The sequence below is a fragment of the Salvelinus namaycush genome, chromosome 33 (assembly GCF_016432855.1).
Source record: "Salvelinus namaycush isolate Seneca chromosome 33, SaNama_1.0, whole genome shotgun sequence".
NCBI lineage: Eukaryota > Metazoa > Chordata > Actinopteri > Salmoniformes > Salmonidae > Salvelinus > Salvelinus namaycush.
This window is the reverse complement of record NC_052339.1, coordinates 14,205,517-14,232,749: the sequence shown is the minus strand read 5'-3', so window position 1 is coordinate 14,232,749 and position 27,233 is coordinate 14,205,517.

The following is a 27,233-nucleotide window of genomic DNA, read 5'->3' as shown; positions in this document are numbered from 1 at the left end:
ATGGCTCAGACACGAGACGAATGTGGCAGGGTCTACAGACAATCATGGATTATAAAAGGAAAACCAGCCATGTCGACACCAACGTCTTGCTTCCGGACCGGCTGAACACCTTCTTCGCTCACTTTGAGGATAATACAGTGCCACCGACACGGCCCGCTATCAAGGACTGTGTGCTCTGTTGGCGTGTTAACCCTCGCAAGGCTGCCGGCCCAGATGATATCCCTAGCCGTGTCCTCAGAGCATGAGCAGACCAGCTGGCTGGTGTGTTTACAGATATATTCAACCTCCCTCTATCCCAGTCTGTTGTCTCCACATGCTTCAAGATGGCCACCATTGTCCCTGTACATAAGAAAGCAAAGGTAGTTGATCTAAATGACTATCGCCCCGTAGCACTCACTTTTGTCATCATGAAGTTCTTTGAGAGACTAGTCAAGGACCATATCACCTCCACTTTACCTAACACCCTAGAACCACTTTAATTTGCTTACCGCCCCAATAGATCCACAGATTATGCAATTGCCACCACACTGCACACTGCCCTGTCCCATCTGGAAAAGAGGCATACCTATGTAAGAATGCTGTTCGTTGACTATAGCACAGCATTCAACACCATAGGACCCTCCAAGCTCATCATCAAGCTTGAGGCCCTGGGTCTGAACCCCACCCAGTGCAACTGGGTCCTGGACTTCCAGGTTGCTCCCAGGTGGTGAATGTATGAAACAATACCTCCTCTTTGCTGGTCCTCAACACTGGGGCCCCATAAGGGTGCGTGCTCAGCCCCCTCCTGTACTCCCTGTTCAACCATGACTGCGTGGCCAAGCACACCTCCAACTCAATCATCAAGTTTGCAGATGACACAATAGTAGTAGGCTTGATTACCAACAATGACGAGACAGCCTACAGGGAGGAGGTGAGGGCTCTGGGAGTGTGGTGTCAGGAAAATAACCTCTCACACAACATCAACAAAACAAAGGAGATGATCGTGGACTTCAGGAAACAGCAGAGGGAGCATCCCCTATCCACATCGATGGGACCGCAGTGGGAAGGTGGAAAGCTTCAAGTTCCTCGGTGTACACATTACCGGCAAACTGAAATTGTCCACCCACACAGACAGTGTGGTGAAGAAGGCGCAACAGCGCCTCTTCAACCTCAGGAGGCTAAAGAAATTTGGCTTAACACCTAAAACTTCACAAACTTTTACAGATGCACAACTGAGAGCATCCTGTCGGGCTGTATCATTGCCTGGTACGGCAACTGCACCGCCCACAACTGCAAAGCTCTCCAGAGGGTGGTGCAGTCTGCCCAACACATTACCGGGGGAAAACTTCCCGCCCTCCTGGACACCTACATTACCCGATGCCATAGGAAGGCCAAAAAGATCATCAAGGACATCAACCACCCGAGCCACTGCCTGTTCACCCTGCTATCATCCAGAAGGCGAGGTCAGTACAGGTGCATCAAAGCTGGGACCGAGAGACTGAAAAACAGCTTCTATCTCAAGGCCATCAGACTGCTAAACAGCCATCACTAGCACATCACAGGCGGCTGCCTATAGACATAGATTAGGAATCACTGGCCACTTTTAGAAATGGATCACTAGCCACTTTAATAATGTTTCCGTATCGAGCATTACTCATCTCATATTTATAAACTGCACTCCATGCTATTCTATGTTATCTTAGTCACTTTTAAATTGTGTTTACATATTGCATCACTCATTTCATATGTATATACTGTATTCTATTCTATACTACACCACTGACTGTTAAACAGCCATCTCCAGCACAGCAGAGGCTGCTGCCTATAGACATAGATTATGAATCACTGACCACTTTAAGGAAATGAAACACTAGCCACTTTAATAATGTCTCTGTATCTTGCATAACTCATCTCATTTGTGTAAACTGTACTCTATACTATTCTACGGTATCTTAGTCACTTTAATTGTGTGTAAATATTGCATCACACATCTCAGATGTATATAATGTACTCTATACCATGCCACTGTATCTTAGTCCAATGTGGCTCTGACATATATGTATATACACTGCTCAAAAAAAAAAGGGAACACTAAAATAACACATCCTAGATCTGAATGAATGAAATATTCTTATTAAATACTTTTTTCTTTACATAGTTGAATGTGCTGACAACAAAATCACACAAAAATTATCAATGGAAATCAAATTTATCAACCCATGGAGGTCTGGATTTGGAGTCACACTCAAAATTAAAGTGGAAAACCACACTACAGGCTGGTCCAACTTTGATGTAATGTCCTTAAAACAAGTCAAAATGAGGCTCAGTAGTGTATGTGGCCTCCACGTGCCTGTATGACCTCCCTACAATGCCTGGGCATGCTCCTGATGAGGTGGCAGATGGTCTCCTGAGGCATCTCCTCCCAGACCTGGACTAAAGCATCCGCCAACTCCTGGACAGTCTGTGGTGCAACGTGGCATTGGTGGATGGAGCGAGACATGATGTCCCAGATGTGCTCAATTGGATTCAGGTCTGGGGAACGGGCGGGCCAATCCATAGCATCAATGCCTTCCTCTTGCAGGAACTGCTGACACACTCCAGCCACATGCGGTCTAGCATTGTCTTGCATTAGGAGGAACCCAGGGCCAACCGCACCAGCATATGGTCTCACAAGGGGTCTGAGGATCTCATCTCGGTACCTAATGGCAGTCAGGCTACCTCTGGCGAGCACATGGAGGGCTGTGCGGCCCCCCAAAGAAATGCCACCCCACACCATGACTGACCCACCGCCAAACCGGTCATGCTGGAGGATGTTGCAGGCAGCAGAACGTTCTCCACGGCGTCTCCAGACTCTGTCATGTCTGTCACGTGCTCAGTGTGAACCTGCTTTCATCTGTGAAGAGCACAGGGCGCCAGTGGCGAATTTGCCAATCTTGGTGTTCTCTGGCAAATGCCAAACGTCCTGCACGGTGTTGGGCTGTAGGCACAACCCCCACCTGTGGACGTCGGGCCCTCATACCACCCTCATGGAGTCTGTTTCTGACCGTTTGAGCAGACACATGCACATTTGTGGCCTGCTGGAGGTCATTTTGCAGGGCTCTGGCAGTGCTCTTCCTGCTCAAAGACGGAGGTAGCGGTCCTGCTGCTGGGTTGTTGCCCTCCTACGGCCTCCTCCACGTCTCCTGATGTACTGGCCTGTCTCCTGGTAGCGCCTCCATGCTCTGGACACTACGCTGACAGACACAGCAAACCTTCTTGCCACAGCTCACATTGATGTGCCATCCTGGATGATCTGCACTACCTGAGCCACTTGTGTGGGTTGTAGACTCCGTCTCATGCTACCACTAGAGTGAAAGCACCGCCAGCATTCAAAAGTGACCAAAACATCAGCCAGGAAGCATAGGAACTGAGAAGTGGTCTGTGGTCACCACCTGCAGAACCACTCCTTTATTGGGGGTGTCTTGCTAATTGCCTATAATTTCCACCTGTTGTCTATTCCATTTGCACAACAGCATGCGAAATTTATTGTCAATCAGTGTTGCTTCCTAAGTTACATTGTGTTGTTACATTGTGTTGTTTAAGTGTTCCCTTTATTTTTTTGAGCAGTGTATATTCTTAATCCATTCCTTACTTAGATTTACGTGTATTTTGGGTACATGTTGTGAAACTGTTAGATATTACTTGCTTTTATGATTACCCAATCTCTGTATCCCACACATACAATTGTCTGTAAGGTCCCTCAATCTGGTAGTGATTTTCAAGCACAGATTCAACCACAAAGACCAGGGAGGTTTTTCAATGCCGTCCCAGCAAAAAAGACACCTATTAGTAGATGTGTCATTAAAAAAAATAGCAGACACTGAATATCCCTTTGAGCATGGTGAGGTTATTAATTAGGCTTAAAATGGTGTATCAATACACCCAGTCAATGCAAAGATACAGGCGTCCTTCCTAACTCAGTTGCCAAAGAGGAAGGAAACTGCTCAGGGATTTCACCATGAGGCCGATGGTGTTTTTAAAACAGTTACAGTTTAATGGTTGTGTTATGAGAAAACTGAGGATGGATCAACAACATTGTAATTACTCCACAATACTAACCTAAATGCCAGAGTGAAAAGATGAAAGCCTGTACAGAATTCAGATATTCCAAAACATGCATCCGGTTTGCACCAAGGCACTTAAGTAATACTGCAAAAAGTTTGTCCTGAATACAAAGCGTTTTGTTTGGTTCAAACATCACAACACAACATATCACTGAGTACCACTCTTCATATTTTCAAGCATGATGGTGGCTGGATCAGGTTATGGGCATGCTTGTAATCGGCAAGGACTATGGAGTTTTTTAGGATAAAAATAAATGCAATAGAGCTTTAAAGCACAGGCAAAATCCTAGCGGAAAACCTGGTTCAGTCTGCTTTCCAACAGACACTGTGAGATTATTTTCACCTTTCAGCAGGACAATAACCCAAAACAAAAGGCCAAGTATACACTGGAGTTGCTTACCAAGATGACATTGAATGTTCCTGAGTGGCCTACTGTAGTTAAAGGTTTGAGCTAAATCGGAGTCACAGCTGTAAAAATAGAGTCACAGCTGTAATCGCTGCCAAAGTTGCATCTACAGAGTATTGAGTCAGGGGGGGGGGGGGGGTACTTATGTAAATGTGTATTACTGTATTACATTTTCAATAAATTTGCTAACCTTTCTAAAACAAAAATCACTTTGTCATTATGGGGTATTGTTTGTAGATGGGTGAGACAAAAATATATATTTAATAAATGTAGAATTCAGGCTGTAACAATACAAAATGTAGAAGGCACTGTATACCATACGGCCTTACACAGTGGTGTTAGGAAACTCCTCATTTACAGGGCACATCAGACCTGCAAGTGACATTATGCTGGTTTGCAAAGTGATTTGTAATTCCTATTGGAATCCAGCCAGAGTTAGGATACCCAACAGTTGGAATTTTTATTCACCTGCAACCTGCATTCAGAAAGACTTTCAGGGTTAGGAAAGTTGATTAAAAGACTTCCTGAAGAATTTAATCTTGAACAACCATTTCAGTAACCGGTGCAATAAATCTATCTAATTGACTAGATTTATTTAGAAAAATGTATGTTATGTATCTTTGTGTAGCATAAGATTAATCAATCAATCAATGAATATCTAAAAACACAGATATATAACAAAAATCATTTAAGACATCTACCAGCAGTAGAGCAGGCTGGGAAATATGATAATTATGGGCATGGTTTTGATGGGGCTGTTTTACTCTCCAAAGTGTAAAACAATAACACTGGTTATTTATTAACACCAATAATGGGGGTTATTTTACACGACTGAGTGTTAATTTCACTCTTACAAAGTGAATTTAACTCCTGAATAAACTCTCGAAATCTTACACTGAAAAGTGAACACTGGCTAATTTGCTGTGCAGCTTGGGCCATTTCATTATTAAGAGCTGCAGCTCACAGCTCGCTCCGCAGATAACAGTTATTAGATAGAGATTACTTGTGATATTATGGCTGGCCTCTTAAATATTATTATCAGAAGGGTATTTTATTATGGGCTCTTTACTGTGCTGCTGTGTGCATAGTGCTTACAGATGGGAAGGAGGGTGTGTGAGGGTGAGATCTCGCTGTTATCTTATCTGGTACTGCCAACTGCTGATATTACAAAACAAGCCTGCATGTCTTTTACGAGAATTTAGTCAATGTCTATTGGTATGTATTGTCTGTACATAGAAAAACAATAAAAAGACCAGGAGAGAAAATAAACTATACATCACACCGAGAAACACTACGTGGTAGTCGAGACAGATGCTATAGGCCAAAAGAAAAACATCTATAGCAATAAATTCTCAAGAGGACACACGCTACAGTATATGAATAAAATAGGAACGACCCCCATCCACAACCCACTATCCCCATCCTACATATAGTGTTTTCAGAAATGATTCACACCCCTTTACTTTCCCCACATTTTTTGGTGTTACAGCCTGCATTTAAAATGAATTAAATGTAGATGTTGTGTCACTGGCCTACACACAATACTCCATAATGTCAAAGTGGAATTATGTTTTTAGAAATTGTTACAAATTAATAAAAAATTGAAAGCTGAAATGTCTGTAATCAATAAGTATTCAATCCCTTTGTTATGGCAAGCCTAAATAAGTTCAGGAGTAAATATGTCTCACATAATAAGTTGCATGAACTCATTCTGTGTGCAATAAAAGTGTTTAAAATGATGTTTTATGACTACCTCATCACTGTACCCCACACATGCAATTATCTTTATGTTCCCTCGGTCAAAGCAGGGAATTTCAAACACAGTTTTGCAAAGAAGGGCACCTATTGGTAGATGGGAAGAAATACATAAAATCTGACATTGAATATCCCTTTGAGCATGGTGAAGTTATTAATTACACTTTGGATGGTATAGCAATACACCAAGTCACCACAAAGATACAGGTATCCTTCCTAACTCAGTTGCCGGAAAGGAAGGAACGTTTTCAGGGATTTCAACATGATTTCAACAAGGCTGTGATAGGAGAAAACTGAGGATGGATCAACAACATTGTAGTTACTCCACAATACCAATCTACATGAAAGACTGTACAAACTAAAAATATTCCAAAACATGCATCCTGTTTGTAATAAGGCACTAAAGTAAAACTGCAAAAAATGTGGCAAAGAATTTAACTTTATGTCCTGAATACAAAGTGTTATGTTTGGTGCAAATCCAACATAACACATCACTGAGTACCACTCTTCATATTTTTAAGCATGGTGGTGGCTGCATCATGTTATGGGTATCCTTGTCATTTTTTAAATAAAAATAAAAACAGGCAAAATCCTAGAGGTAAACCTGGTTCCAAAAGACACTGTGAGACAAATTTACCTTTCAGCAGGACAATAATCTAAAACACAAGGCCAAATATACACTGGAGTTGCTTACCAATATGACATTAACTGTTCCTGATTGGCCTAGTTACAGTTTTGACATAAATCTGCTTGAAAATCTATGGCAAGACTTGAAAATAGCTGTCTAACAATGATCATCAACCAAGTTGACAGAGCTTGAAGAACTTTTAAAAGAATAATGAGAAAATATCATACAATCCAGGTGTGCAAAGCTCTTAGAGAGTTACCCAGAAAAACTTACAGCTGTAATGGCTGCCATGTATTGACTAACGTATTGACTTAGGGGTGTGAAATACTTACAGTTGAAGTCGAAAGTTTACATACACTTAGGTTGGAGTCATTAAAAGTTGTTTTTCAACCCCTCCACAAATGTCTTGCTAACAAACTATATTTTGGGCAAGTCGGTTAGGACATCTACTTTGTGCATGTCACAAGTAATTTTTCCAACAATTGTTTACAGACAGATTATTTCACTTATAATTCACTGTATCACAATTCCAGTGGGTCAGAAGTTTACACTAAGTTGACTGTGCCTTTAAACAGCTTGGAAAATTCCAGAAAATGATGTCATGGCTTTAGTAGCTTCTAATAGGCTAATACGTCATTTGAGTCAATTGGAGGTGTACCTGTGGATATGTTTCAAGGCCTACCTTCAAACTCAGTGCCTCTTTGCTTGACATCATGGAAAAATCAAAAGAAATCTGAAAAATAATTGTAGACCTCCACAAGTCTGGTTCATCCTTGGGAGCAATTTCCAAACGCCTGAAGGTACCACGTTCATCTGTACAAACAATAGTACGCGAGTATAAACACCATGGGACCACGCAGCCGTCATACCGCTCAGGAAGGAGACGCGTTCTGTCTCCTAGAGATGAGCATACTTTGGTGTGAAAAGTGCAAATTAATCCCAGAACAACAGCAAAGGACCTTGTGAAGATGCTGGAGGAAACAGGTACAAAAGTATCTATATCCACAGTAAAACGAGTCCTATATCGACATAACCTGAAAGGCCGCTCAGCAAGAAACAAGCCACTGCTCCAAAACCATCATAAAAAAGCCAGACTACGGTTTGCAACTGTACATGGGGACAAAGATTGTACTTTTTGGAGAAATGTCCTCTGGTCTGATGAAACAAAAATAGAACTGTTTGGCCATAATGACCATTGTTATGTATGGAGGAAAAGGGGGAGGCTTGCAAGCCGAGGAACACCATCCCAACCGTAAAGCACGGGGGTGGCAGCATCATGTTGTGGGGGTGCTTTGCTGCAGGAGGGACTGGTGCACTTCACAAAATAGATGGCATCATGAGGTAGGAAAATTATGTGGATATATTGAAGCAACATCTCAAGACATCAGTCAGGAAGTTAAAGCTTGGTCGCAAATGGGTCTTCCAAATGGACAATGACCCCAAGCATACTTCCAAAGTTGTGGCAAAATGGCTTAAGGACAACAAAGTCAAGGTATTGGAGTGGCCATCACAAAGCCCTGACCTCAATCCCATAGAACATTTGTGGGCAGAACTGAAAAAGCGTGTGCGAATAAGGAGGCCTACAAACCTGACTCAGTTACACCAGCTCTGTCAGGAGGAATGGGCCAAAATTCACCCAACTAATTGTGGGAAGCTTGTGGAAGGCTACCCGAAATGTTTTACCCAAGTTAAACAATTTAAAGGCAATGCTACCAAATACTAATTGAGTGTATGTAAACTTCTGACCCACTGGGAATGTGATGAAAGAAATAAAAGCTGAAATAAATAATTCTCTCTACTAATATTCTGACATTTCACATTCTTAAAATAAAGTGGTGATCTTAACTGACCTAAGACAGGGAATTTTTACTTGGATTAAATATCAGGAATTGTGAGAAACTAAGGTTTAAATGTTTTTGGCTAAGGTGTATGTAAACTTCCGACTTCAACTGTATGCAAATTAGATACTTCAGAATGTTATATTCAATACATTTGTTGAAAAAAAAAACGTGTTTTCACTTTGTCATTATGTGGGTATTGTGTGTAGATGGGTGTTTTTGAATTCAGGCTGAAACTGTGTGAATATATTTGGAAGGCGCTGTATGTGTGTCTGCTGGAGAGATACGATATTTACAGTGTTATGGCTGTGTGAGATGGATCACAGCATGGTTGATACAGTGCCTATCTATCCTGGTCCTCTAGGACCCTCTCATCACAGGCAATATTACTCCCCTGTGTAGGAGGTATGGACTCATAGAGAAACATATTTCATAGGTTGGAGTGGAGCTAAGAGACTCTCTGATGTTATTTAAGTAACTGAATTTAGCGAAGCCTATATTTTTGGGGCCTTGTTGAAGGCTGTCACATCTATCTCCTGTGCCCCCTAATCAAACTGTGACTGATTCATCCCGGGTCTCTAAGGAGCGCTAGGTCTAGCACGCTATAGAGGCGGTCTAGTCTGTGTGTGTGGTTCTGATTCTTTGGTTTGCTTTGATTTCTTGTCCACTAAACTAACCAGTGATACAGTCACAATGACTTTTCTACTTAATTTGATCAACCTGTTGCAGGAAAACTGCAGGAAAATGTGTAGTGTATTTGAGGTTTAAAAACGCTTCTGAAGTTCGTAATTTCCGCTTTGAAGTGTCAGACTTAGTTTCAGACTTGAAAAATGTATCAACCCCTACAAAGTGTCTATTAATTATAATCCAGATAAAAATTCACATTTCCTGTTGCTGCAGAATAATTTTCCTGCTCTAGCAAACTGGCTCAAATTACGATCCTCCATCTGCATATGACACGTCCCAAAAATGTGTGAGGCAGGTCCACCAACACATGCAACACAAACAAGCAATTTCAGGTAAGAACCCATTTTGTCATCACATATGGTCTACATAGACTCAAAATTACAGACTTTCATCACTTCAAACATCTTGCCTACTTACGGATCACCCAAATATATGACAGGAAAAAATAACACAAACATCCTAAGTAGCACTTATGCTATTTTCCCCCACTGCAATGAGTCCCCAGAAAGATACTAAATACTGATGGATCTCTCCATTAGAGATAAGATGCTCTTCTCCATCATTCTGCACGGTGCCACCACTGTCCCACTTTCCCTGAGCTATCATGGCAGGCCTGTCTGAGAGCGCCGTGATAACAGGAGACCTGGGATGCAAAGGTAAATCAATCTCAACAGGGGAGGAGAGGAAATAGGGAAGAGGGAGGAGGAGAGGGTGGGAGATGGAGGGAGGAGGAGAGAAGGGGAGAGAAGAGGAGAGGAGAGAGAAAGGGAGGGAGAGGATCGGCCAATTTGACATCAGCTGTATTCCAGATTATTTTTTTATACTTTATCATTTGCTTTCCTATTCTCATTGCTGATTAGAGGCTTGAGGAACCTCCCCTTTAATATCAGTTTTAAAGCTTCATGCTGGGATTTTTTTTCAGCTAAACTACATTGAATTGAAATGACCACTGAACAGATTCCCAGATCCAAGATTGTAGCTTTAACAGTTGTGTTCATACATCATCACCTGAGCTCAATTTAGCGAGGTGAGAAGTCACTGACAGCGACCTTCCCTATCATCTGCGTGTGTGAGTGCATATGTGTGCGTGCGTGTGTGCGTGTGTGGGTAGCAAATTTAAGAACAGATTGGATTATTTTAGAAAAAAAAAAGTTATTTATCTTTGCTTAGTATAAGATCAATTATTCAAACAATGTGAATGCAGAAACAGAAATTATAACAAACTTTAAAAAAAAATCTACCTACAATAAAGCATTCTGGGAAGAATGATGATGAAGTATTTTTCACTCAGAGAGTCAATGGAAATGAACTCAACACAGTCGAGTAACAACAATAATAATTTGGTGGGTGTTTATATTTGTCCTTTTTCACACACGTACAAATGTGTCCATTTTAATCCCACTGATGTTAACCCCACTAGAATCAACACTCAGATATAACACTGGTGTTAACCCCACTACTATCAACACTCAGATATAACACTCACAACACTTTTTACCTCAACACTGAGATCTTAACATTTGCAAATTTGCTGTGTGTGTGTGTGTGTGTGTGTGTGTGTGTGTGTGTGTGTGTGTGTGTGTGTGTGTGTGTGTGTGTGTGTGTGTGTGTGTGTGTGTGTGTGTGTGTGTGTGTGTGTGTGTGTGTGAGTAGGAGGGATCAACTTGACTGTCAGCTAAAACTGTGCAGAGCTCTGCTACCCGACCCCGACGGGCCCCAAATATATACAAGGTAGGGCCTGTTTTTTCATCAATAATGAGGGTATTTTTAAAGAAAATGACAAAATTGATTTCTATCATTAACTCCTCGGACCAGTGTCAGTTTTTGTCTGCCTGTAGATAACAGCTCTGCCAGTGCAAGCAGGTTTTTGCCCCATATTTTTATTTTCAGATAATGTATCTACTTAAAGCTAGAATCCTTAATTGAAACAATAACAAACTGGTTACCCCGCATCTGTTTTGGTATAAAGCTGAGGGATGGGCCTGGAGAAATTAAAACTACTCTCAAATTCATATAGAGAGCTATGGATGCAAGAACTGACCATCCATGATATCAAAGCTTTAGTTGTAATCATGTTTTGAGGCTATACAGTGTTTGAAGAAAAAGAAGTAGCAGGAGTTCTTCAGGTATTCCAAAACAACCCTGATGAAGGCCTTAGCCGACACGCGTTGGTATATTTTAATTATGACTTAACCCACACATTATAGGCCCAATGCAGCTGTTTTTATCTCAATATCAAATACATTTCTGGGTAACAATTCAGCACCTTACTGTGATTGTTTTCAATTAAAATGGTCAAAAAGATACAAAAATAGTTTCTTAGCAAAGGGCCTTTAAAGAGATTCTCCTGTACTTTTGTACACTTTTTAGCGAGTAGTTCTGAAAGTATTGCTTACGAGCCAAAAGTGGTCCCCGAAAATGACGTTCTGGTTTTCATCCTCTCCTTCTAATGAGGGACTAATTCAGACTTGGGACACCAGGTGAGTTCAATTTACTACCAGGTAGAAACAAAAAGACAAAGGGGTTTCGGCCATCCTGGACCAGAATTGAATAGCCCTGTCTTACATAATGATAGCACAAGATCTCCCCAAGCAAATCTTACATTTCCCATCTTCAAAGCAATAGTTCTGCCTGTTAGTTACCAAAATAAGGAGATATTTCAAATGTTCTACATATGTATTGTGTTGTGTATTGTCAAGATGTTTCAGGGAATTTGTAGGTAACTTTTCTTGTGCAATTACTTTCCATCATATATTATAATAGTTACAGATTACAGTATATTTGACAATTTCCCTTCTTTGTACATTGCACAAAAACCTACATGTAAGAAGTATACAAGAAGGTATTTACATTCTCTGACTTCCATCTGGTGAGGGCAGCACACGTAAGGACAGTTATAGGCTTATGAAATTAGAGTAGTTGAATTAAATATTTCCCCTGAAATAAAGCAGAGTCACTGTCTATTACTACTCTCAATGAGTAGAACGGTTAAAAGAGGAGGTGCACATCAGGTGTGTGTGTGTGTGTGTGTGTGTGTGTGTGAGTGACCATCCCTGTCTGTCTCCTCCTCTCCAGCTGTTACTGAGGAGGAGGTCATGTTCACGGCTCATTCAGATGCAGGACGCCATGTAGACAATCTCTCCTCTCCTCTGCTAGTCATTAAGACCTGTGCCAGCTCTGTCATCCATCCGTCAGCATGGGGAGTGGACTGGATTTAACACTCAAACACAACCGAGACCAAACAAACTATGAAATGTTGGTGTAGTTTGGATTTTAGGGCCCAGAATGAGGAATATGTTTATAAGCAGTGCAGCTCACTTGTATATAAGCTCTGCATAAACATTCATAGGAAACTAAGACATCTTTTTTGACATCATTTTTGTAGGTCAAGTCAACCCAAAACAATAGATGATAAAAAATAGTTGTGAAATGCTGTTCTATACTGTCACAAGAAATCAATTTCAATGAAAAGTGAAACAACTGACATTTTCTCATGGAGAGAAATGTAAAAATAACTCACACAAAGACCTTTTACCAAATGCATTTTGACATTAAGATAATGTTGTGTAAATCAATGAGTATTTCACAGATTATACAGCTGACATTGATCTGTCAACTGGATTCATCTCTCATCTGAAAGCATGACATAGGGTCATGGTATGAACAATAGTTATACATAAGCAGATAGAGGGAAGCTGAGGTCAATAGAGGCTCATAATATATATGACAAGCCATGACGGATGCTATAATGTCTTATGTAGCTGGTATAAAGGCTTTATGAATGCACACATAACAGGGTCTACAGTAAAGTGTTACAGCAATTTGTATATAATGTTTATAATAGATATTTCCTAGTTTACAAAAATGAATGGCTTTATTTATCTAATGATGGATTATCCATGTATGTCATTGGTATTGAAATATTTGATTAATTAGCTAGATACATGTTAGATTACCACTCCTATTACTTATATGTTGTAGTGTATGCTGTTATTTTAAAACTTAGAATGACAATGTTTCTCTTTATTTACCTGATATACTCTTTATTTTGAGTTGGAATGTACATATTACTGAGTCACACGAAATCAATGCTAATCATGAGATTTGCCAAACAGCAGACTCGTTGCCCTTTTGCAATGTCATTTTGATTCCATACTCTTGAAAACAGGATAAAAAAATCAATATTTGATTATAAAATGTATATTTTGTATCGGTGCTACTGGTATCGCCTTCACAATCTTGTTATCTCAGAATGTCCAACCTTGACAAGGTTACCGGGGATTTGCAGTTGGTCAGCGCAGAGTAGGCAGTGTGTTTTACATGATCTGTCAGAAGCTCAATTTGTTTTGAGGAAAAACAAGACAAAAAAAACATTGGATTACTAGTTAGTGTGGACACAGGCTAGTTAGAGTATAAACGTTCTCAAAACTTGCCCAAGACCAACATGGACATAGGATAGTTAGAGTATGAAAGTTCTCAAAATCTTTGCAAAACTATGTCCTTCTGCACTAATATGAAAGAATTTGAAAAAGAGGGGATTTGTATTTTGGTGGTCTTAATGGGTTTCAAATCTCTTTATTTCTCGCTTATGAATACAATTATTCTGTAATTTATGGGACAAACTTCCCATATATTACCTCTTGTAGGTGCCTCCTCTATAGTCTATCTATACAGTAGGTTTTTGTTACTTAGGTTTCTGATGCACCGGTGCATCAATCTAAGTAACAAAATAAGAAAATCCCCATCAAAATCCATCAGTTTAAGCTAGAGATATCGTCTCAATCCACAGCATCTGTGGCGGCCTCCCGCATTTGGCGGCCTCCCGCATTTGCGATGGAAGGTGGCCGAGCTACAGCGGTGTTTGTCAGACCATGCCACATCCTGAATATCGATATTCTCAGGTTAACGTCTGTTGTGTCCGAACGGTTTGGCCTACAAAACTAATATGACCACTCTATGGAAAGGTAAGACTCTCACAAACATGTACTACGACCCACACAAGTGTCACAGGACTTGTCTGAAGGTAACCAGTGGCGGTTTAAAAAATGAATGGAAGTATGGAGGTAGTTTTGTGCCTACCCCCAAAAAAGCGTTAAATATCTGTAATAAATGTTTTATATACACTACCGGTCAAAAGTTTTAGAACACCTACTCATTCAAGGGTTTTTCTTTATTTTTAATATTTTCTACATTGTAGAATAATAGTGAAGACATCAAAACTATGAAATAACACATATGGAATCATGTAGTAACCAAAAAAGTGTTAAACAAATCAAAATATATTTTATATTTGAGATTCTTCAAATATCCACCCGTTGACTTCATGACAGCTTTGCACACTCTTGGAATTTTTCGGTTACTACATGATTACATAGGTGTTATTTCATAGTTGTGATGTCTTCACTATTCTTCTACAATGTAGAAAATAGTTAAAAATAAAGACAAACCCTTCAATGAGTAGGTGTTCTAAAACTTTTGACCAGTAGTGTATATATTTCCTGAGCTTTCCTATATCTCCTAGGTATAGGACAGACACTTCAAAACCTTATTCCTCATGATTTATTTTTGACTGTATTTTTGACTATCTTTTGGGGCAGCAGGTAGCCTAGCGGTTAAAGCGTTGGGTCAGTAACCGAAAGGTTGCTGGATCGAATCCCCTAGCTGACAAGGTAAAAATCTGTTGTTCTTCCTCTGAACAAGGCAGTTAACCCACTGTTCCCTGGCAGGCTGTCATTGCCAATAACAATTTGTTCTTAATAACTGACTTGCCTACTTATATATATATTTTTTTGCCATTTATAAATGTGTTATTCAATGCGTTTCTGTGGGCTATAGTATTAAAAGCCAAATTCAATTTTTATCTCCCCTAAAATTATATATAATGTTTTTATATACCTAAAGGGGTCCTAAAATTCAAAATCAAATAGCTAATTAATCCATGGTATGACCTTCTAAACTTCTTAAAAGAATTCCATATGTCAGCTTACTGTAGAACCCCTCCAACAAACTCATTCAATACTGCAGAAACTCCAGTATATGATATGGAGACTGGAGTTGTAATATCAGTATCGCTAACCTCTGAAATGAAGAATGCAATTACGGTGACACAAAAGGACTCATTCTCCTCAGTGTGCCATTATGCTAATTAGGCTGGACAGGTCAAAGGCAATATGTGTTAAAATAATCACCAAGTCCCACTTTCTGCATTTTAAATAGCCGGATACAAGGTGGAGGAGGTTTGGGAAAAGGAAAAAAATCTACTGTTCTTAAATTACATTTAGGGAAATCTTAGTGATTGATTTCGAATATTTGCTATTTTTAAGGGATGTCTGTTCTGGTGAGATATGAAAAGTTCACAACTGGGTCGGAACATTGGTATGGAGGCTGTATTCATGTTGAAAGACATTTTGTGGCGGCTCCCATCCCTAACTAGTGTTAAGAAAAATGTTGATGAGTCCTCAGCCTACCTCATCCTCCCCTTCTCTGCCCGATTCGTAACACATCAACCTCCATCTGACTACTTTTTCCATAGCCTGCTTTGTCTAAAATATAGCTCACACAATTTGAATTGGTGTCCAGAAAATAATTACGGTCATCATTGATAAAGAACCTCATATAGGTCACTCTGTCACGCCCTGACCTTAGTATTCTATGTTTTCTGTATTATTTTGGTCAGGTCAGGATGTGACGAGGGTGGCTATGATTGTTTTGTATTGTCTAGGGTTTTTGTATGTCTAGGTGTGTGTGTGTAGTCTAGGCATATGTAGGTCTATGGTGGCCTGAATTGGTTCCCAATCAGAGGCAGCTGTTTATCGTTGTCTCTGATTGGGGATCCTATTTAGGTTGCCATTTTCCAGTTTGGTTTGTGGGTTATTGTCTATGTGATGTTGCATGTCTGCACTCGTGTCTTATAGCGTTCACGTTCGTTTTGTTATTTTGTATAGTTTGTTCAGTATTCTTCTTTATTAAAAGGAAGATGTATTATAATCACGCTGCGCCTTGGTCTCCTTCGTATGACGAACGTGACACACTCCTTTTGTCATATTCAGATATAAAATGGATATTTAAAAATGAAGTACACTGTAGAAGTCATGTTTTCTTGAGGAAGAGAGGAGGACACAGCCTGGATAAGTGTAGCTGTTGAAGGCTTTGGCCCAGTTGGGCCTAGTATGTGAAACAAGGCTAAATATTACGCGGAGTCACTACAATACCTATTCTAGTACCTATTCTAAGACTCAACCCAATCTCCAAATAACATGTCAACCCATGGCTTGACATTTTAATTACGTCATGTGGTGCTAAAAAAAGAAGTGAAACTAAAACTTAAGTTAAGGCATTCATTCTGAATGGTTAAGGTTAGGGATAGGGTTCAATTTAAGTGAATGCATTAATTCCGAGTGGTTAAGTTAAGGGTTAAGGTTTGGGAAGGGCTTAAAACAAAAAATGAGCGCCTAGCACCGGGATTGAACACGCGACCTTCGGAGCCTGCGGCTTAAACAACACCCTAGCAAGACAAAAGCCTAATAGAAGGTAATATGTGCTCATGTTGCCCCTAGTGGACGGTATAGCTTCCACATTTCGCCAGGTCCAAACATAATCTGGTACCTGCAGAATCAGCACATCCTGAGGTACTCCATTAGATAATGGGCTGCTAAAACCGTAGGCATAAGACAAGACACTAACAACAGTAATTTACAGTAATGTCCCATTTTATTCTCCCATAAACAGGCCCAAATTGTATAACATAACACACACTTTAACTCAATCCGCTCTAATAGCCTCATAAGCTATTAGCCTCATAGGACAACAAAGGGAATGGTCATCAGCCTCTCTGCCTGCCTGCCTGCAAAGGAATGCAAATTCCCGTTTATAACCTTTGCAATTTTAATGTGTCCCTCTGCATCTTTGCGTCGCCAGGAGCACATTTGGTATGCACGGAGAAACAGGAGAAAGTCCAGCTAATTTGTTACTCTGCTTGGATTTCCATTCTCTGGCCCTGAAAACAGCCGCTTGCCTGCTTCGGCCCATTTGTTTAGCACTTAATAAATGGCATAGCCGGTTCACAGAGGTGAGATGATTGATTACCAGATATGGTGTTTCACAGCAGCGATATTTGTCTGAGGACGCATGGAGAATTAGCAATAAGTATGTATTTGGGAATTTGACTTTCAGAGGTAGTACTGTAACTAGGGCAACAAAAAAACGATTTTAAACTCAATGAAGCTCGGCAAAGAGTTGAGGCCTATTGGTAAAGTATTGTTTAGGAGAGTAAACAGAGAAAAACATATACAGTGAAAGTGGTTGAAACAGAATAATCCAGGAACGTATGTGTTGCTATTAAAAAATGATTAGTATATGTCTTATTAGGGACATGGTATGTATTATAGGGAAATAATGCACACTCTAGAATTCCCTTCAAGCCAATTAGAAATGAGTATTCAACAATGCCATGGTATAATTAAGCAATAAGGTCCAAGGGGGTGTGGTGTATGGCCAATATACCACGGCTAAGGGCTGTTCTATCGCACGACGCAACGCAGAGTGCTTGGATACAGCCCTTAGTCGTGGTATATTGGCCAAATACCACAAACCCCAGAGGTTCCTTATTGCTTTTATCAACTGGTTACCAACGTAATGAGAACAGTAGACAAGTAGTTTTGCATCATACTCGTGGTACGTCATCTCATATATCACAGCTTTCAGCCAATCAGCATCCAGGGCTCGAATGAACTGGTTTATAATTCCAAACAATATCACCCAAGGGAATTTTTTTAAGATGGGGTATGTTATATTTTTTATTACGTTATGGATGAATCAAATGAATAACACAAATGCAGTTTATTTGAGTAAGGTATACTTAAATGTAATGTCCCCACTAAGCCACGCCTCTAATAATTTCCTAGTTTGCCTTGCCTTTTCGATTGAATTGTAGAGTTATGGTTGTGGAATTCCTTCATTTTCAGTCCTGTGGCCTTCACCAAGTGAGTTCCTTGGTGAATATTATAAATATGATTTAACCACATTATAAAGACTTATACAGTGGCCAGGAGCCCCTAGTTTACAGGCCAGATCAGTAGGGTTGCAAACTTTCCCCAAAATGTTTCCAGTAATCTTCTAACCAGGATTTCTGGAAAAAGGGTGAAATATACTAGAATTTTGTAACCCTACCTCTAAATCACATTATGCTGGTGTAATTGTTATTGGAATCTAGTCAGCGTTAGGCAATCCAGCAGTTGAAATCTGTATTCACCCGCAACCTGCATTCATAATAACTGCCAGGGTTAAGAACATTGTGAGGTAAGTACCTAAGCCATTTAAACTGGAACAACCATTTCAGTAACAGGTGCAAAAATTCAATGATTGGATTAGTTTAGAAAAAAAGTTATTATCTTTGTGTAGCATAACATTTAATCAATCACTCAATGTAAATGCAAAAACACAGGTATTAAAAACAATTCCAAAAAAGCATCCTGCAATAGAGCATGCTGGGAAAAAAGTTCATTTGTTATCATATCTATAAATAATGTAGTTGGTGTGACTTCTCATTTAGTTTTGAGTCAGTACCACATAAAGATATTAAGTAATAATGACTTTTCATTGACTCTGAGTACAACTTACTAGAAGTATTTGAGATAAAAATGCACTTGGGGTTTACAGTGTACATAGGTGTAGTAGGCGTGAATGCATGCCTCCATATCTACCTGTCAGTTTTATCATTAGGATGTTATAGGAGCGATGTTTATCCTGCTCCTTACTGTTAGATCTCTCTCTTTAATTGCTGTTGTTTGGCAGACTGGAATATTGATCACATGGGTCAGAGGGATTGGCAGCTGCATGAATCGTTATTAACCGGCCTGTTGGCCATAGCGGGGAGTTCAATAGACAGACAGATAGCCAAGGTGCGCTGATACAGGGTAAGCCCTGGGGGAGTTGAGCTCCTCTCAGACACACAGATAATTAACCATCTGAGCCAAGCTGTGCTCAGGGCAACGGCTGATGTGAGAAGGAAAGAACAACAACACACAACAGGACAACACTGTCCTATAGTAGCTATAGCCTTCTAAACGTATGTTTACAGCCCTGTGTTAGTCTGTTAAAGCCCTCTGATAGCACGTTACAGCCCTGTGCTAGTCTGTTATTGCAGTGTGATAGTCTGTTATAGCCCTGTGCTCGTCTGCTATAGCCCTGTGCTAGTCTGTTACAGCCCTGTGATTGTCAGTTATAGCACTCTGATAGTATTTTACAGCCCTGTGTTAGTCTGTTATAGCCCTTTGAGATTATGTTATAGCCCTGTGATGGTCTGTTACAGCCAAGTGATAGTCTGTAATAGCCATCTGAAATGTATGTTACAGCCCTGTGAAAGTCTGCAACAGCCCTGTGATAGTCTGTTATAACTCTCTGACAGTATGGTACAGCCTTGTGCTAGTCTGTTATAGCCCTCTGATTGTTTGTTACAGCCTTGTGATAGTCTGTTAAAGCCCTCTGTTAGCATGTTACAGCCATGTGCAAGTCTGTTATAGCCCTCTGATAGCATGTTACAGCCCTGTGATAGTCGGTTATAGATCTGTGATAGTATTTTATAGACCGGAGCTAGTCTGTTATTGCACACTGATAGCATGTTACAGCCCCGTGAAAGTATGTTACAGCCCTCTGATAGCATGTTACAGCCCTGTGCTAGTCTGATATAGCCCTGTGATACTCTGTTATTGCCCTGTGCTAGTCTGTAAAGCCCTGTGCTAGTCTGTTATAGCCCTGTGACACTCTGTTATTGCCCTGTGCTAGTCTGTAAAGCCCTGTGCTAGTCTGTTATAGCCCTGTGACACTCTGTTATTGCCCTGTGCTAGTCTGTAAAGCCCTGTGCTAGTCTGTTATAGCCCTGTGACACTCTGTTATTGCCCTGTGCTAGTCTGTTGTAGCCCTGTGACACTCTGTTATTGCCCTGTGCTAGTCTGTGCTAATCTGTTAATGCCATGTGATAGTCTATTAAAGCCCTGTGCTAGTCTGATATATAGCCCTGTGATAACATGTTACAGCACTCTGATAGCATGCTATAGCCCTGTGATAGTCTGTTAAAGCCCTCTGTTAGCATGTTACAGCACCATGCTAGTCTGTTACAGCCCTCTGATAGTATGTTACAGCCCTGTGCTAGTCTGTTTCAGCCCTGTGCTGGTCTGTTATAGCTCTCTTATAGTCTTTACAGCTGTGATGGTGTTTTACAGCCCTCTGATAGCATGTTACAGCCCTGTGATATTCTGTTCAGCCCCTCTGATAGCATGTTAAAGCACAGTGGTGATCTGTTACAGCCCTCTGATAGCATGCTATAGCCCTGTGATAGTCTGTTAAAGCCCTCTGTTAGCATGTTACAGCACCATGCTAGTCTGTTACAGCCCTCTGATAGTATGTTACAGCCCTGTGCTAGTCTGTTTCAGCCCTGTGCTGGTCTGTTATAGCTCTCTTATAGTCTGTTACAGCCTTGTGATTGTCTGTTATAGCCCTCTCATAGCATGTTACAGACCTGTGCTATTCTGTTATATTCCTGGGACAGTCTGTTATAGCCCTGTAATAGTATATTCTAGAGCTGTGCTAGTCTGTTATAGCCCTGTAAAAGCATGTTACACCCCTCTGATAGCATGCTATAGCCCTGTGCTAGTCTGTCATAGCCATCTGATAGTGTGTTACAGCCCTGTGGTAGTATGTTAGAAGCCTGTGCTAGTCTGTTATAGCCCTGCGATTACATGTTACATCCCTGTGATAGTCTGTTGTAGCCCTGTGCTAGTCTGTTATAGCCCTGTGGAAGTCTGTTGTAGCCCTGTGCTAGTCTGTTGTAGCCCTGTGATAGTCTGTTACAGCCCTCCGATAGCATGTTAAAGCCCTGTGATAGTCTGTTAAAGCCCTGTGCTAATCTGTTATAGACCTTTGCTAGTCTGTGCTAGTCTGTTAATGCCTTGAGATAGTCTATTAAAGCCATGTGCTGGTCTGCTATAGCCCTGTGATAGCATGTTACAGCACTCTGATAGCATGCTATAGCCCTGTGCTAGTCTGTAATAGCCATCTGATAGCGTGTTACAGCCCTGTGATAGTATGTTATAGCCCTGTGCTAGTCTGTTATAGCCCTGTGATTGCATGTTACAGCCCTGTGCTAGTCTGTTATAGCCTTGTGCTAGTCTGGTAAAGCCTTTGATAGTCTTTTACATCCCTGTGCTAGTCTGTTATAGCTCTCTGATAGCATGTTACATGCCTGTGATAGTCCGTTATAGCCCTATGATAGCATGTTACAGCCCTGTGATAGTCTGTTATAGCACTTTGCTTGTCTGTTATAGCCCTGTCAGAGTTTGTCACAGCCATGCGCTATTCTGATATTGCCCTCTGAGAGTATGCTACAGCCCTTTGTTATTCTGTTATATGCCTCTGATAGTATGTTACAGCCCTGTGCTTGGCTGTTATAGACCTCTGATTGTCTGTTATAGCCCTCTGATGGTATTTTACAGCCCTGTACTAGGCTGTAATAGCCCTTTGAGATTATGTTATAGCCCGGTGCTAGTCTGTTAAAGCCCTGTGATGGTCTGCAGCAGCCTTCTGTTAGCATGTTACAGCCCTGTGCTTGTCTGTTATAGCCCTCTGATAGTATGTTACAGCCCTGTGATATTCTGCAACAGCCCTGTGATAGTCTGTCATAACCCTCTGATAGTATGTTACAGCCCTGTGCTTGTCTGTTATAGCCCTCTGATAGTATGTTACAGCCCTGTGATATTCTGCAACAGCCCTGTGATAGTCTGTCATAACCCTCTGATAGTATGTTACAGCATTGTGCTAGTCTGTTATAGCACTCTGATTGTCTGTTTCAGCCTTGTGATATTCTGTTAAAGCCCTCTGTTAGCAAATCAAATCAAATCAAATCAAATCAAATTTTATTTGTCACATACACATGGTTAGCAGATGTTAATGCGAGTGTAGCGAAATGCTTGTGCTTCTAGTTCCGACAATGCAGTAATAACCAACAAGTAATCTAACCTAACAATTCCACAACTACTACCTTATACACACAAGTGTAAAGGGATAAAGAATATGTACATAAAGATATATGAATGAGTGATGGTACAGAACGGCATAGGCAAGATGCAGTAGATGGTATAGAGTACAGTATATACATATGAGATGAGTAATGTAGGGTATGTAAACATAAAGTGGCATAGTTTAAAGTGGCTAGTGATACATGTATTACATAAAGATGACAAGATGCAGTAGATGATATAGCATGTTACAGCCCTGTGCAAGTCTGTTACAGCTCTCTGATAGTATGTTACAGCCCTGTGCAAGTCTGTTATAGCCCTCTGATAGCATGTTACAGCCCTGTGATAGTCTGTTGTAGCCCTGTGATAGTCTGTTACAGCCCTCTGATAGCATGTTACAGCCCTGTACTAGTCTGTTAAAGCCCTTTGATAGTCTGTTATAGCCCTGTGATACTATGTTATTGCCCTGTGCTAGTCTGTGCTAGTCAGTTAATAACATGTGATAATTTATTAAAGCCCTGTGATAATCTGATATATAGCCCTGTGATAGCATGTTACAGCCCTCTGATAGCATGCTTTAGCCCTGTGATAGTCTGTAATAGCCCTCTGATAGCGTGTTACAGCCATGTGATAGTCTGTTTAAGCCCTCTGTTAGCAAGTTACAGCACCATGCTAGTCTGTTACAGCCCTCTGATAGTATATTACAGCCATGTGCTAGTCTGTTACAGCCCTGTGATAGTCTGCAACAGCCTTGTGCTAGTCTGTTATACCCCTCTGATAGTATGTTACAGCCTTGTGCTAGTCTGTTATAACCCTCTGATTGTCTGTTACAGCCATGTGATAGTCGGTTATAGATCTGTGGTTGTCTTTTATAGACCGGAGCTAGTCTGTTATTGGGCAATGATAGCATGTTAAAGCCCCGTGAAAGTCTGTTGTAGCCCTGTGATAGTCTGTTACAGCCCTCTGATAGCATGTTACAGCCCTGTGCTAGTCTGTTAAAGCCATTTGATAGTCTGTTATAGGCCTGTGATACTCTGTTATTGCCCTGTGCTAGTCTGTGCTAATCTGTTACAGCCCCCTGATAGCATGCTATAGCCCTGTGCTAGTCTGTAATAGCCCTCTGAAAGTGTGTTACAGCCCTGTGATAGTCTGTTAAAACTCTCTGTTAGCATGTTACAGCACCATGCTAGTCTGTTACAGCCCTCTGATAGTATGTTACAACCATGTGCTAGTCTGTTTCAGCCGTGTGCTGGTCTGTTATAGCTCTCTTATAGTCGTTACAGCCCTGTGATGGTGTTTTACAGCCCTCTGATAGCATGTTACAGCCCTGTGATATTCTGTTATAGCCCTCTGATAGCATTTTACAGCACAGTGGTGGTCTGTTACAGCCCTGTGAAAGCATATTACAGTCCCATGCTAGTCTGTTACAGCCCTCTGATAGTCTGTTACAGCCCTGTGCTAGTCTGTAACAGCTCTGTGCTGGTCTGTTATAGCTCTCTTATAGTCTTTACAGCTGTGATGGTGTTTTACAGCCCTCTGATAGCATGTTACAGCCCTGTGATATTCTGTTCAGCCCCTCTGATAGCATGTTAAAGCACAGTGGTGATCTGTTACAGCCCTGTGATAGCATATTACAGTCCTATGCTAGTCTGGTATAGCCCTCTGATAGTCTGTTACATGTGAGTGCTAGTCTTTTATAGCCCTCTGGTAGTCTGTTACAGCCTTGTGATTGTCTGTTATAGCTCTCTTATAGTCGTTACAGCCCTGTGATGGTGTTTTACAGCCCTCTGATAGCATGTTACAGCCCTGTGATATTCTGTTATAGCCCTCTGATATTATTTTACAGCACAGTGGTGGTCTGTTACAGCCCTGTGAAAGCATATTACAGTCCCATGCTAGTCTGTTACAGGCCTCTGATAGTATGTTACAGCCATGTGCTAGTCTGTAACAGCTCTGTGCTGGTCTGTTATAGCTCTCTTATAGTCTTTACAGATGTGATGGTGTTTTACAGCCCTCTGATAGCATGTTACAGCCCTGTGATATTCTGTTATATTCCTGGGATAGTCTGTTATATCCCTGTGCTAGTCTGTTATATCCCTCTGATAGCATGCTACTTTCCTGTGCTAGTCTGTTATAGTCCTATGACGGTCTGTTATAGCCCTGTTATAGTCTATTCTAGAGCTGTGCTAGTCTGTTACAGCCCTGTGATAGTGTGTACAGCCCACTGATACCATGCTATAGCCCTGTGCTAATCTGTTATGGCCCTCTGATAGTTTGTTACAGCCCTGTGCTTGTTTGTTATATCCTTGTGATAGCATGATACATCCTTCAGATAATGTGTTACAGCCCTGTACTAGTCTGTTATAGCCCTCTGACAGCCTGTTACAGCCCTGTGAGAGTCTGTTATAGCCCTCTGAAAGCATGTTACAGACCTGTGATAGTCTGTTATAGCCTTCTGAAAGCGTGTTACATTTCTGTGACAGTCTGTTATAGCCCTGTGCTGGTCCATTATAGCCCTCTGATAGCTTGTTATAGCCCTATGACAGTCTATTATAGCACTATGCTTGTCTGTTGTAGCCCTGTCACAGTTTATTACAGCCCTACGCTATTCTGTTATAGCTCTCTGATAGTTTGTTACAGCCCTGTGCTAGTCTGTTATATCCCTGTGATAGTCTGTTACATGCCTGTGCTAGTATTGTATAGCCCTCTGATAGCATGTTAGAGCCTTTTAATAATATGTTACAGCCCTTTGGTAGTCTGTTATAGCTCTTTGATAGTCTGCTACAGCCATTTGAAAGTCTGTTCTAGCCCTCTGATAGCATGTTACAATAATGTGCTAGTCTGTTACAGCCCTCTTCCTCTCTGTTATAAGACTTTGCTAGTCTGTTATATCCTTCTGATAGCCCTGTGATAGTCTGTTATAGCCCTCTGATAGTCTGTTGTAGCCCTGGGCCCGTCTGTTAAAGCCCACTGAAGCATGCTATAGTCTTGTGCTGGTCCGTTATAGCCCTCTGATAGTATGTTATAGCCATGTGCTAGTCTGTTATAGATCTGTGACAGTCTGTTACAGCCATTTGCTAGTGTGTTATATCCCTGTGCTAGTCTGTTATATCCCTATGATAGCTTGTTACAGCCCTGTGCCCTGCCCTCTTTTATAGTCCTATGATGGTCTGTTATAGCCCTACCATAGTCTATTCTAGAGCTGTGCTTGTCTGTTATAGCCCTGTGATAGCATGTTACATCCCACTGATTGCATGTTACAACCAAGTGACAGATTGTTATTGCTCTTTGATTGTCTGTTACAGCCTTGTGTTATATACCTGTGATAGCATGTTATATCCTTCTGATAACATGTCACAGCCCTGTGCTTGTCTGTTACAGCCCTCTGACAGTCTGTTACAGCTCTATGTGAGTCTGTTATAAGCATCTGACAGTCTGTTACAGCTCTATGCGAGTCTGTTATAGCCCTCTGAAAGAATGTTACATTCCTGTGCTAGTCTGTTATAGCCCTCTGATAGCATGTTGCAGCCATCTGATATCATGATAGCCATTTGAATATCTGTTATAGCCATCTGATAGCATGTTAAAATCCTGTGCTAGTCTGTTATAGCCCTCTGATAGCATGTTACAGCCCTGTACTTGTCTGTTATGGCCCTGCGACAGCATGTTACAGCCCTCTGATATCATGCTGTAGCCCTGTGCTAGTCTGATATAGCCCTCTGATAGCATGTTACATCCCTGTGATAGTCTGTTATATCCATGTGATAGTCTATTAAAGCCCTGTGCTAGTCTGTTATAGCCCTGTGATTGTCTGTTAAAGCCCTGTTCTAGATTATTATAGCCCTATGGTTGTCTGTTGTAGCCCAGTGCTAGCCTGTTATAGCCCTGTGTTATTCTGTTATTGCCATGTGCTAGTCTGTTATATCCCTGTGATAGCATGTTATGGCCCTCTGATATCATGTCACAGCCCTTTGCTAGTCTGTTTTCACCCTCTGATAGTCTGTTACAGCCATTTGCTTATCTGTTATAGCCTTCCGATAGCATGTTACAGCCATGTGCTAATCTGTTATAGCTCTCTGATAGTCTGTTACAGCCCTGTGATAGCATGTCACAGCCCTGTGCTAGTCTGTTATATCCATCTAAAAGCATGTTAAAGCCTTGTGCTAGTCTGTTTCAGCCCTGTGATAGCATGTTTCAGCCCTCTGACAGTCCGTTACAGCCCTCTGATAGTCTGTTACAGCCCTGTGCTAGTCTGTTATAGCTCTCTGATGGTCTGTTACAGCCTTGTGCTAGTCTGTTACAGGCCTCTGAAATCATGTTACAGCCCTGTGCTAGTCTGTTATAGGCCTCTGAAATCATGTTACAGCCTTTTGCTAGTCTGTTATAGCATTCCGAAAGCATGTTACAGCTCTGTTTTAGTCTGTTGTATCACTCTGAAATCATGTTACAGCCTTGTGCTAGTCTGTTATATCCCTGTGATAGCATGTTACAGCCCTCTGATATCATGCTGTAGCCCTGTGATAGTCTGATATAGCCTTTTGATAGCATGTTACATCCCTGTGATAGTCTGTTATATCCATTTGATAGTCTGTTAAATCCCTGTGATAGCGTGTTACAGTCCTTTGATATCATGCTATAGCCGTTTGCTAGTCTGCTATAGCCCTGTGATTGCATGTTACAGCCCTCTGATATCATGCTATAGCCCTGTGCTAGTCTGTTACAGCCGTTTGATAGTCTGTTAAAGCCCTCTGATAGAATGTTACAATCCTGTGCTGGTCGGTTATAGCCCTGATAGCATGTTACAGCCCTGTGTTAGTCTGTTTCAGC